The 13,740-nt window shown below is 37.5% G+C and overlaps 1 long non-coding RNA gene across 3 annotated transcripts in view; it reads left to right on the top strand.

The window, feature by feature from the left end:
* LOC134294779 (uncharacterized) overlaps window positions 1-13,740 on the top strand; it is a 78,744-nt gene that overhangs the window by 47,851 nt on the left and 17,153 nt on the right. For all 3 annotated transcript variants that reach the window (XR_010001481.1, XR_010001478.1, XR_010001477.1), the window contains exon 3: window positions 13,015-13,116. This is a non-coding gene — a long non-coding RNA (uncharacterized LOC134294779). The remainder of the gene's footprint in view (window positions 1-13,014; window positions 13,117-13,740) is intronic.

Below are 13,740 nucleotides of genomic sequence, written 5' to 3'. Positions count from 1 at the left end.
TTGTGGAAGAGCATTTGTTTTATCCCTTACTATAGAAAAAACGACTTTGTTGTTCTTGCAGACAAGGACAAAATAGTGAATGATGTACATCTGCAACAAAACATAAAGAACATTTGTAGTCGGACAACATCTGGAGGGCAGTACTTCTTCATTCACTCCTGCCACATACTTTAACTTGTACAAACAAGTATGTTTTGTGCACCAACAAGAAAGCATATTTACCTGGAGAGGTGTTTTGTAGAAACTGCAACTACCCTGTTTCCCTCAAAATAAGACAGGGTCTTATGTTAATTTTTGCTCCAAAATATGTATTAGGACTTGTTTTCAGGGCAGTCTTATTTTTCCAAATTGACTTTTTAAATGAGCTATATTTATTTTTGAAATAGGGCTCATATTTCAAGAATCCTCAGAAATGCTGAAAAATCATGATAGGTCTTATTTTCAGGATAGGTCTTATTTTGGGGAAAACAGGATAATATTAGGAATCTATCTCACACACTCAGTCTTTCTCTCTCTTTCAATTTATACCCTGCCTTTCTCCTGCTGAGTGACCCAAGAATGTACTATCGCAAAGGTTAAAACACCAAACATCAGTTCTGTTAAAACTACATAATTAAAACCAGTTTGAAATGCATTTTAAAAACTGCAAAATAAAAACAAAATATTCCACTTTGAGTTAAGCAATGGCAATGTATTTTCTGACCCTTTCCATAGTTCTAAGCAGATTATAGATAGATAGCAACAATAACAAAGGAAACATTGAAAACAACTTAGTTACCCAGCCAAATATGTTACCACTTTCTTTATCTCCACAAAATATCAATCCAAACCTGTTAGCCACCCACATTCACTCTATCAAAGAGTAATACTCTAGAGAAGATCAGGGGCCCTTCCACACAGCCCTATATCCCAGAATATCAAGGCAGAAAATCCCACAATATCTGCTTTGAACTGGGTTATCTGAGTCCACACTGCCATATGTTCCAGTTCAAAGCAGATAATGTGGGATTTTATTCAGCTGTGTGGAAGGGGCCTAAGTGCATTAATTCAGTTTGACACTACTGCAATGGCTTAATGCTATGGAATGATGGATGTTGCAATTTTATAAGTTTTTAAAAGTCTTTTCTGCTGAAGAGTGTGGATGCTTCAATGAACTATAATTCCTGTGATTCCATAGCACTGAGCCATAGCAGATAAAGTGTATGTCAAACTGTATTAATTCTACAGTGTAGATGCACTCCTAGACACAAAAAAGTTTGAAATATAAAGCAAACTGAAAAAGCACTGCAGGACAGAGAGAGATTTAGAACTCTCCTACCAGAGTTTCAGACTGGCCAACAAAAGCAGCTAGCCATAAGAGAGGGGAATATGAACCAATCCTGTTTTCTTTCACAAGCTGTATAAGTTTAGCAGGTGACTGTTCACACTCACTTGACCCGTTTGGCCTGCAACCACATGAGGCAGGAGATAAATCTCACAGCCAGCCTGCAAGCCCTCAAAGGCATTGTAAAACTTTGACTTCACAAACGACTGACAGGTTACCTGTATGAGTGCAAACATGCAAACATTAATCATCCTTATCCTTGTATGTCCATCTTTTTTTTTCCTTAAGGGGAACAAGAAAAAGTATGGCAAGCCAGTTTCAAGCATTTATATCTTCAAAACAAGAGTACTATGTACTCATACAGAAATATGATGAATCAAAAATTGTTCTCAAAGGCCATTATCCCAACTGGATACTGCATTTTATCTTACACTAGCAGTAGAAATAACAGCTATTGGCATACAAACAAATCCCCTTGTAAAGAAATATAACCAAGTTTTCATAGAACAGGAATTTCTGAATGAAGTTTGTTTGGATGATGATCAAAATACTCTAAGTGATATCAGTGGCTAGGGATACAATACTTCATTAATTGTGTTCTTGAAGGAGATGATCAATAATTTTAGCAATTGTGTTCCCATTGCAAGTTTTTGAAAGCTGAACAGTGTCTTCTACACAAAAATTATATATGGTACTAGCTGTGCCCGGCCACGCGTTGCTATGGCGAAGCATGGTGGTATGGGAAATAAAATATTGAGGAATTGGTGGTAGTTAAGGTAAAGGGTAAAGGTTTTCCCCTGACATTAAGTCCATTATAAATGCGTTATATAGCTGTGTGGAAGGGCCTTGAGCCTACACTGCCATATAATCCAGTTCAAATCAGATAATCTGTATTTTATAGGCAGTGTGGAAGAGGCCTAAGTGAGGCCTAACTCTGCCTGTCCCCTGGGCTGAGTGGTTGCTAGGAGACCAAGTGGGCGGAGCTTAGCCTTCTAACTGGCAGCAATTGGATAAAAACAATTATTCCTCTCCCTCTAATTAGGACTTTATTTTTGTTTTCTTTTTGTTGTATGAACGTAGAGGCATGGATGACAGGTTGTGCTGCCAAGTTTAGTGTTTCTGGGATGTGTAGTTTTGTTGTTTTGTCCTAGGCTGAAATTTCATTACCCTTTTATATATATAGATATGATGGGGGAGCAGTATGTTAAAGCGCTGAGCTACTGAACTTGCAGACCAAAAGGTCCCAGGTTCAAATCCCAAGAGCAGAATGAGCACCCGCTGTTAGCCCCAGCTCCTGCCAACCTAGCACTTCGAATACATGCAAATGTGAGTAGATCAATAGGTACCACTCCGGTGGGAAGGTAACAGCGCTCCATGCAGTCTTTCCGGCCACATGACCTTGGAGGTGTCTATGGACAACGGCGGCTCTTGGCTTAGAAATGGAGATGAGCACCCAGAGTCGGTCACAACTGGACTAAACGTCAGGGGAAAACCTTTACCTTTTATTTTTGTGCTAAACACAGCATTTGGAAATGACTTGAAGGCACACAACAATAAATACCACATGTGAAAAAAATTTTATGAATAAGTTCTGAATTGTGAAAATTTCCATCACTCCAAAAATTTTAAATCACAATTCCCCAATACTTGAAAAAAACTTTTTAGAGGATTTCTCAATTTTTTTGTATGTCCTCCCATCACGTTGGGGGATTTCTTTTTTATTATTATTCAAGTTTTCCTGAGCACAAGAACTACTAAGACTGCAAAAAGTATATAACTTGGTAGCAGGGCTGCAAAAATGAGCTGGAAAGGTAGGTTTTAGTCCTTATCAAATCAGTTCCAAAGGTAGCTGCTAGGGCTGTGCAAAATTATCATTAGTTTTCCTAAATCAGATCAAATTTATTAAATTTGTACTTACAATGTGATATTTGACACATGGGCATGGCCAGCACCAAAAATTTTAAAATTAAAACTTACCCAATATCTTTTTGTTTGCATTTTGTAAACCTCGGAAGCCTCCTATAGTCAGTTCTGTTTTCAGCACAAACAAACAAAGCAAAGCCAAAAAAATCTGTCTTTCCTCTTTAAATTAAAGGCCTAAGAAACAACAGAATTCTGGTTAATGTAGTTTGGAAAGGCAAGGAACCCTATGCCCGAGAATTCAAAAGCTCCTGCCCTGAACTACATTTCCCAGAATTCCGCTCAGCATCAGAAAACCCCAATCAGGATAGGGGAGAGATCTGTCCCTTCATAGCAGGTGCCAGCCAGAATTCCAATAAATTGTTTAATCTCCAAAGAGGACTGACTGATACTTCTAGTAAGTAAATCTCTGTGCTGGGCTGGAAGAAATCCCCAAATGGAAGTTCTGTTGGTTCATATGAAAGACATTCAATCAGATAGCTGTTGTGGCTTTAAAAAATGTTTTTGTAAAAACTCCAAAAACTTTCCCAAAATCAGTAGATGTATGAATATTGCTGAAAGTTGAGGGGAATGATCCCTTGTTATCTTGTGTCATTGTATAGAAAATTCAAGGAGATAGCTGTTGTAGTTTTGTTTAAAAATGGTGTTTATAAAAACTTAGAAAAATTCCCCAAAAATCCATGGATAACTGAAACCTTTTGAAACTTGATATGCTAACAGTGGTAAATATCTCCTACCCAGTTTCACCCCAATAACTGTAAAACCCAGGGAGAAAGAAGCCCCTGAAATTTCACCACTTGCGCAATTGCTTGGAAGGTTCTTATCCCTGTACATCTATCCCTGAACTGGAGAAGAAGCCACCATTATTATTGCCTGGATCTATGCTGCCATGGAATTCAGTTTGAACTGAATTATATGGTTAGTGTAGACTCATATAATGAACTTCAATGTAGTCAAAACTGCATTCTATTCCAGTGTAGATCCAGCCGTTTTCTACTTGTATTTTGGTTTTGCTAGTTGCTATTATATGCCTCTATTACTGCATTGTTTATACTTCGAACTACCTTACATGGCCACTCTTTTGCAAAGACCAAATGTACTTGACATTTTCCGTCTTGGCAGTACTATCCCCAAAATTGGAAGCCATATACATAATGCCATATGCCCAGCTTGCTCAAAGTGACTCACACACTTGGCTCCCCAAGGGAAAAAAAAGGATAATAGTTAAAATAATCAAAGTAGACCAACTATATTTGACATTGAGCCCAAACCACCCATTGTATAAATCCATTGTCTGCTTTAACGTAGTGCTGTAGTGAACATTACAGAAATAAAAAATAAATATGGAGACTCCAATATAATCATTACTAGATAAGTTGGACCTAGACATCATCCCATATTTCTAATATAGCTCCTCACACACTTCTGCCCATTTACTAAATGTGTGCATTTTTGTGTAGGAAAAGCAAGAAGTAAAACAATACATAAATGTAAATGTAAATCCAACTTATAGAACAGTAGTTCTCAACCTGTGGGTCCCCAGGTGTTTTGGCCTACAACCCCCAGAAATCCCAGCCAGCTTACCAGCTATTAGGATTTCTGGGAGTTGAAGGCCAAAACATCTGGGGTCCCACAGGTTGAGAACCACTGTTCTAGAACAAACTGGAGTAAATCCATTCAATCAACCACACAGTGGTAAATCAACACTTGCATAGTTTAATATAGTGATTCAGGCTAACAATGAGATTCAAACCATAAAATCTAGATTCCTAGTTTCCTGAAGCATTGTGTTTCATTTTTTGGTTAGGAACACAAACACACAAAGTTGGATTCAGCCAAAATCCACATTCGCACCCCCACCAAAAAAAAACTTTCACAAAGGACTTTGTTATTTATGCAGATGATCTTGATAATGTGGTCTAACAAAGAAAATATATCACAAAGAATTTAAAACATCAAGGAAAATAAAGAGTAGAAGTGACTGTGTGATATAACACTATATGGCAGAAAATGTGCATACATTGGTGGAAGGTTCACTGAATCAGTTGATGAAATCAAATAACAAGTTATGTACAATTCTACTGGTTCAATGAGTTTATTGTATTGATGGAAGCTACTGGTAGCATTTAGGCCTAGCCTAAATTCATTCCTAAAAAGCTTTTTTAAAGGATCAAAGGAGAATACCATTTTCTGGTGTATCCTTTCTAGTTCAGTTAAGCTTAAAAAATGTATTAAACTCAAACATTATATGCACAATCCTATGCCTTATTCTTGCTCTGCAGGTATTACTTCTAATCAGGTGTTCATATGTTTATACATTATTCTGTTTGGCTATAGTAATATGTCTAGTTTTACTTTTGTATTTCATGCAGCTTTTCTTTCTTTCTTTCTTTCTTTCTTTCTTTCTTTCTTTCTTTCTTTCTTTTTTAAAAAGAGTCCTGACCTTGTTTTCCTTACTTAAAATAAATATGTGAATAACATAGGATGCTGGGAATATTTCTTGCAATTGCCTTGCCATTAAGTGTAAAGGTATGCCTGACCGCTAACCTGACATGTCCCTGTCACTTGAGCACTCTAGGTCCTTTCATCTTCTTAATGGACATTCTTTTAGAGACTTCTTTGGCCTACCTGAGTACAATCTTTTAAATTTTAATTCACTTTACATTTAGGCCAGTCATAAATACCATTTAGGTACATATTATTCTGTTCCATGCAATCCCTAAGGTGGTGCTTTTATTTTAATGAAGCCATGTTAGAACATAAGAGAGGGGGAGGGATCCATCTCTGGCTGAATATATTTGTCAGTTTTACTTCCAAACTGTTATTTTCATGTCAGGGCTAGTGGAGGGAGATATTTAAAAATAAGGTATAAAAATGTTTTACTAACCCAAATAAAAGTTTTCACTGGGATTATGCCTGCAGCTGTGGTCAGAATAAATTGCCTTTAAAATAAATTTATAATTTTAGAAGTGTTAAACATTTTTTGTTATTAAACATAAAATCCAATGAATCCTGGATACTGTTCGCTGTTTTTTCCTAAATATATTTTATTTATTTATTTACAGTATTTATATTCCGCCCTTCTCACCCTGAAGGGGACTCAAGGCGGATCACATTTTATACATATCGGGCAAACATTCAATGCTCATAAACACATCGAACCGAGACAGACACAGACAGACAGACAGACAGACAGACGCAGAGGCAATTTAACCTTCTCCTGAGGGGATGTTTGATTCTGGCCACAGAGGGGAGCAGCTGCTTCATCATCCACTCTGACGGCACTTCCTTACTTCCTCATTCCCATGTTGTAAATTAGTTAAACTTGCCTCCCCACTTTTTATAACTGGTACCTTATTTAGCCTAAGAGCCTAAAAACCTGGCTCTTCCAAAAGGCCTTCGACGATTAATTATTAGGTTGAACTATCTGCCCAACCAACTACAGGTTTTTCTGCCACTACTATTTTGCACTTTACTGAGAAACTACCTCTCCCATTTTGATATATTTTGCACTTTGGCCCAGATCCTTGTTTTACTCTCCTGCTTTTAATATTTTATGCTATATGTTGATTACTATGATGGTTTTATTGATATTGATGTTTTACTGTTGGAATAATTGTTTTATCACTTTATTGTTGTATGTTTTCGGGCTTGGTCCCCATGTAAGCCACTCCGAGTCCCCACTGGGGAGATGGGGCGGGGTATAAAAATAAAGTTATTATTATTATTTATTATTATTACCTTATTTCCTACTTGATAGATGCAACTATCTTTCGGGTTGCTAGGTCAGCAATGAGCAGGGGCTATATTTTGTTTTTAATTGATGGGTGCTCACCCCGCCACGGGCTGGCCTCGAACTCAGAGTGATTTATTGCAGCAGCTGCTTACCAGCCTGCGCCACAGCCCAGCCCCCCTAAAGAAGAAAAAACAATGAGATATCACGAAAGTGAGCTAAAGCACACAAATATAAAGTAGAAAACAGAGGAGAAAAAGAAAAAAATGAAGGATGACTTGGCCACATTAGTCCACGTCTTAGCTACATGTAGAATGGATTACTGCAATGCACTCTATGTGGGACTGCCTTGAAGATGGCTTGGAAACTGTAGTTAGTGCAAAGGTTGGCAGTCAGATTACTAACTGGAGCTGGTTATAGGGAGCACACTAAGCAGCTCCACTGTCTGCTGATGAGTGTCCAGATTCAATTCAAAGTGCAGGTTATCACCTATAAAACCCTGTACGCTTCAGGTCCAACCTATCTAGGAGACCGCATCTCTTTCTATAAACCAGCACAGGCTTTAAAATCTACCGGGGAGGCCCTCCTCTTGGTCCCACCTCTGTCTCAACTGTAGTTGGTGGGGATGAGAGAGAGGGCCTTCTTGGTGGTGGCTCCCCTGCTTTGGAATGCTCTCCCAAGGAAGATCAGGCTAGCACCAACCCTCCAAATCTTCTGCACACAATTAAAGACCTGGCTTTTCTGACAAGCCTTCAACCATGTTTAGACTCTCTAATAATACATATGAGTGTTGTGACTCAGCCTTTGCTTTTGTGTGACTCTGATGTGCCTTTGTGTGATTCTGATGAGGATTCTGGGTTACATGTGCATAATGATGGGATTCAACCGATTCAGGATGAATTTGAAGATGTCTCCGATGCTGTGGGAATTTTTTGTGTGTGTGTGTGTGTGTGTCAGGAGCAACCGGAGTTGCTTTTGGAGTGAGAGAATTGGCCGTCTGCAAGGACATTGCCCAGGGGACGCCCAGATGTTTTGATGTTTTACCATCCTTGTGGGAGGCTTCTCTCATGTCCCCGTATGGAGCTGGAGCTGATAGAGGGAGCTCATCCACGCTCTCCCCGGGTGGGATTCGAACCTGGCAGCTTTCAGGTCAGCAACCCGACCTTCAAGTCACAAGACTTTTATCCCCTAGGACACCGGAAGCTGTGGGAAATGAAGAGCAGGGAATTGTTCCCATGGGAAGAAATGAGGAGGTTATTTCTGATGACGGATTTCAGGTGCAAGAAGCAGAAAGGGAGGGTAGCTCTTTGCCTCCGCCTGATAACACCAATGAGCTCAGTGGCCTTGACTCTGAGGCCACGTCTCTCAATCGGGCTTCGAGACTGGAATTTAGAGGGTTGTGTAGAAGTCTTCGAATAGCTAATAAACGGGAGTTCAAAGGGCAAAGGAATGCCTTTATGTCATGCTTTTAAAACAGTCTGCTGAAAGGGAGATCTCTGTCAATGCAATTTCATTGCTTGATCAAGAAGCAAGTTTGCTTTCCTGGATTCTCATGTGGATATATTCTGGTTGCTGGGACTTGTGGCTTCTATGAAAAGGACCTTGTTTCATGATCTATGTTTCTATGGACTTATTGCTTACAGCCTTGTTTTGTACCTGTCTTTTGGAACTGAACATTTACCTTTTATGAACTATCTTTTGCCTATTTTCTAAATAAACTACAAAAGACTACATTCTGTGTGTGACTTGGTGTCTTTAGCAAGGTGAAGCTAACCTGAGGTGTGAGAATGAGGACATTTAGATTTTATATTAGCACTTTACAATTCTGAGATTGAATACTGCTGTTTTATCTACAGCAATTGCTGTATTTTATTGTTTTTAACCTGGGGGTACTGTGAATTTATGATGTTGTGTTGACTGTTTATTGTCTATGTTTTGTTTTGCACTTGAGTGTCACACCTTGAGTGTTCTGTGAGCGTCCCCGAGTCCCTCTGGGAGATGGTGGCGGGATATAAATAAATAAATAAATAAATATTATTATTTTACTACTACTCCTACTACCTTTCACTAGGGGAATACACAGAAAAAGTTCTAACCAATGCAGGTGCTGTTGTGGGTTGGGACATTATTTATCAAAAGTTATGCCCATTGCTTTAGGGAAAGTAACACTGTACTCAACACCTTTTTTTAAAAAAAGAAAACTGCTATTCTAAAAGACAAAATGGGTTAAAGGACCCATCCTGTTGCTGGAAAACTATTTTTGAAATGAAACGTTAAAATTATTTGTTGCACTTTGTAAAAAAATAGCTGTGGTACTGAGTGTGTGTGTATTTATAGGAAATATTGCAAACTCAGTGTTTAGCATGAGTGAAAATGTGTAATGCTTTTTTTTGGTTTGTAATTCATATTACCAGATTTCATCATTGCTGCATCATTAAAAGAACCCAGAATATGCCAAGGTTTGGGGTTTGAACCAAAACTGGCTTACATTTTACCTTCTGAATTCATGCAAAAAGTGAGCCTTTTTTTAAAAAAAAAAAGTTGATCATCAGTAGGTTAGTTGTTACTTTCCTTCTGTGTTATATCAACTCAGATTCTGAGGTGTTTTGTCCTGCATTTGTTATGCTCTCAGAAGGAAACCATATAATTGTTTCCCAAGGCTTACATTAACTACAAATATAAGGCAATTCTGAACATGAAAACATGTTGTGATCCTTGTTGTTGTTGTTACTTGAGCAAATCTGGGTTATATGATAATGGGTATAAAATTGTACTGTTTGCCAATTTTTCCCCATTTCATTGCAATTGTAGGACACAGAAGTAGAAAATAGATATATTAACATAGCCAATGTTTATGTTGGTGATTTGCAAGGAAAATAGTTGAAAATTTGTGGTGAGAAAAATGTTGGACTGATGAGAATCTTTTCAGTTCAGAACCTATTCTGAGCAAAGTCCACATGCACATGTTTTTCACAGAAATCCACATATTTTGTGCATGGAAATGAACAATGGATACGTTTGGACATGTAACAATTTTGCAAGTGTTTGCATCCTCACATTGAAGATATTTAATAATACCCTTAAAAGGTAGAGATTTATACTCTAGAAGCTAGGGGTGGGTTAGGCAGGAAGAGAAGCTGAAATAAGACTAAGTACATTTTTGTAAACCATTCGCTGGATAATCAACACGAGAGGTTTCATCCAGTCCTGAGCCAACTATGGTAAACAGAACATGTAAAGAGGATGGTACACAAGTATGCTTAAGTCTGTTTCGATATGCAGAATTTTTCAAAGAAGATCTGAAGTCAGAGGATGTGGAATCCCTGTCCCCACACTTTTGCTTCCTAATGTCATGTGTTCATTTTGCATCTAAAAATAATCTGAAAAGCACTTTGGAACACCAGAAATGACATTTCTCAGCCTTATAGATAAGGTCAAAATGGATGAATCAGACCATATGATATGAATAGGGCATCAACTGCCAAACCGCAGAATATTTATCCTTTTTATATATAGGAAGTACCTAAATTTATGATGCTTTCCCATTTGGTATGAAACAGTTTCAGCTAGTATACAAGTGAGTTTCTCCTTTTATCCTGTTTGATTCACATGTTTAGAAAATGCAACTTTTAGGACTGCAATTCCCTATATAAACCAGCCTATGTGCACTAGTCTGAAGGATCAGCAAGGAAGAGGTATAAACAATATTTTTCAATTTTGGTCTTCCATATGAGTTAAATTTCAAATCCAAGAATTAGGTATTTCCAGGTATCAGTTTGCTGGTTGAACTCTTAGGAAGTTGTTATGATTCTCCAAGTGAAAAGGTAAACGTCAAACAAGCGGTGCTGAAAGAGAATCACCTTTAATTGTATGAGGATGCTCCATAGTTTACTGGCTCAATGTGAAGGAGATTGTTTGTGGACTTGAGCCGAGTTAATGACATAGGAAGTTTTCTAAAATGGTTATTCCTTCTGGCCAATCAGTCTTGCTTCATACTTTACAGTCCTGTTGCTGAAGAAATATTTTCCTTGTGATGTGCCTCTCCATGGACAAGGAGAAAAATAAATTACGGTGAAAGTATAATTGCTAAGAGAATATTCATTGTAGCCTTTAGAACCAACCTGATAATAAATCATTAAGGACAGAAAAAAAAATTCAGAAAATGGCCCAATAAACTTTTTTTAACATTGTAAAAAAAATCCTGACAAGAAGAATCACGGTTATACACATTATATTGCTTTCACTTTCCACACAAAAGGCATCATTTTTGTTCAGGACACTGTATTTTTTGTACATGAAATACTATTTCCATGCTGAAATATTATTTCATGCACTGGAAAATGTTGTTCCCTACACTGAAAGTAATTGGGGATTTCCTTTGTGTAAAATTGGCAAAAGAGCGGTTTCTTGCAAAGAAAAAAAAATTATTTCTTTTTTTGAGTTTACAGTATTTTATTTGGACCCATCCAATTATTTTTTTTGTAAAAAACAAAAATATATAAAATAAAAATATATAGATTTATTTATTTAAAAGGTCTGGGAAAAGAAAAGGATTCTTCTGTGCAAAACAACCAAATGTTGACCTGAGATTTTGATTTTTGATGGTAGGTGACCATCACATAATATATCTAGAGATTGTGCTGTTGAAGGCTTTCATGGCCAGAATCACTGGGTTACTGTGAGTTTTCTGGGCTGTATGATCATGTTCCAGAAACAACACCAGGAAAGATTGATTCTGGAACACGGTCATACAGCCCAGAAAACTCACAGCAATCCAGAATCTAGAGATTACTTGTAGTTCTGGATGATTTCTTGGCGTCTGGTACTATAAGTAGCCATAACTTCAGGTAGGGAGTCCCTGGGCACATGATATTACAGTTATAGGATTTTCAGCATTGCCCAAATTGTAGAGCTCAACAAAACAATACAAGCCATGGGTGAGACATCAGCTGTTGTCAAAAGGGAGTTTATTCGGCTCACTAAAATAAATAAGCATAAAACTTGGTCTTTAATTCTTATTTTTTTTAAAAATTGGTAGATATTTGGCATGTCTAACTACTATCCATAGTGAATACTATGGATGTAATAATTCACTAATTTAATTCATGAAGGAAATGATGAGCAATTTTTGCAAGTGTTTTACTGTTGCAAATAACTCAAGATCTGTACAATTTTCTCCTTCAATTTATTTATATCCCTCTTTATCCTGCCGAGAAGAAGCTGCCAGCAATTAAAGGACCAAGGCATTGTCATCTCTGGCTCATCCTCTGTTTGGATATCAGCCAACACACCAATGCCTTAAATCAAGAAATAGTTTTCTAAGATCTACAGAGATACTCGCAGGAACACCTCAGTAAGCAAGAGTCCAGAAGTGGCAGGCTAAAATCCGGAACCTCAATCAGTGGCTGACGCCAGATAAGAGACTCCCTCCTAGGCACACAGAAGAGTAGGGGACTTGAAAGGTGCTGAACAGACTGCACTCAGGCACCACGAGATGCAGAGCCAACCTTAAGAAATGGGGCTACAAAGTTCAGTCCACGACATGCAAATGTGGAGAAGAGCAAACCACAGACTACCTGTTCCAATGTAATCTGAGCCCTGCCACATGCACAATGGAGGACCTTCTTACAGCAACACCAAAGGCACTCCAAGTGGCCAGCTACTGGTCAAAAGACATTTAGTATAATGTCAAGTTTTTTAAAACTTTGTGTTGTCAAATACATTACAACATGTACCCTCAGTTCGCTACTGACACAATAAATAAATCTTGAAAAAAGTAAATAAAAACAGCCAATAACATTTTTTATTAGTTGGGGGTATAGTCTCTACAAACGTCACATGTTCTTTGAGCCCAAAAAACATTAGGATATTAGTTAAATATTAACCTCAGCAGCACCTATAATGCTACTTTCATAGCATAACTAAAAATGTGTGATGTTTGTGCACATTAAGGCACATTTTGAAAAGTTTCTTATCAGTCCATGATTCTTAGGGTTTTCCAACACTAAAGAAACATGTTTTTGACCATTTCTTTCAGGTAATTTTAAATATTTTCTCTAGTCCTAATAGAAGATGGTAGCAATTGATAAGGCACCATATTGATGAAGCTCTACCATGTTAACAACGCAGTCATTCCAAGGTGAGTATCTGTCATTGTACATTTATGGAGGGATGTTTTAGAGTTAGTAAGCCACTGAAAATTTTTATTTATTTTGACAAGGTCGATGAAGCATAATTGCAAAAATGAATGAAGGTGGCCAGAATGCTAGAAGGCACAAAAACAGAGTGACATTTATTGCAAAGCTGCGAAATCTCAGTTACCTTCTGTTTCAAACAGATTCCTCTTTTATAAAGGAGGATATTCAAGGAAAACCTCTATTGTGTCAGTGTTTTCCACATCTTGTTATGTTTAATGGAACAATTTTGGTTTTTTTTTTCTAATTATATCATGATCTCTGAGACAAAGTCTCTAATCTTGCTAGTATGTCAACATCCTGTGTAGAATAATATTACTGCTGTGGAGCTGTTTTCAAGAAAGAAGTAGTTCTTCCTCAGTTTTTCTATACAGATAATTGAAATTCCCTACAGCCAGTGTTCTAGGCTTTCCTTATCTCTATAAACATTTCCTGATCCTGCCCTGAAGGCATATCACAGTCTTCTAAGATCAGGTTTTTGTTATCATTTCTATTTCCTATTTAACCCAAACTATCGTTGCTCATGGAATATATGTTGCATATATGAGTTTTCTCCTCTATATAGTAAT

This window comes from Anolis carolinensis, chromosome 1 (assembly GCF_035594765.1).
Source record: "Anolis carolinensis isolate JA03-04 chromosome 1, rAnoCar3.1.pri, whole genome shotgun sequence".
Taxonomy (NCBI): Eukaryota; Metazoa; Chordata; class Lepidosauria; order Squamata; family Dactyloidae; genus Anolis; species Anolis carolinensis.
Note: the sequence above shows the minus strand (reverse complement) of the source record. Positions and strands in the feature narration are given on the sequence as shown.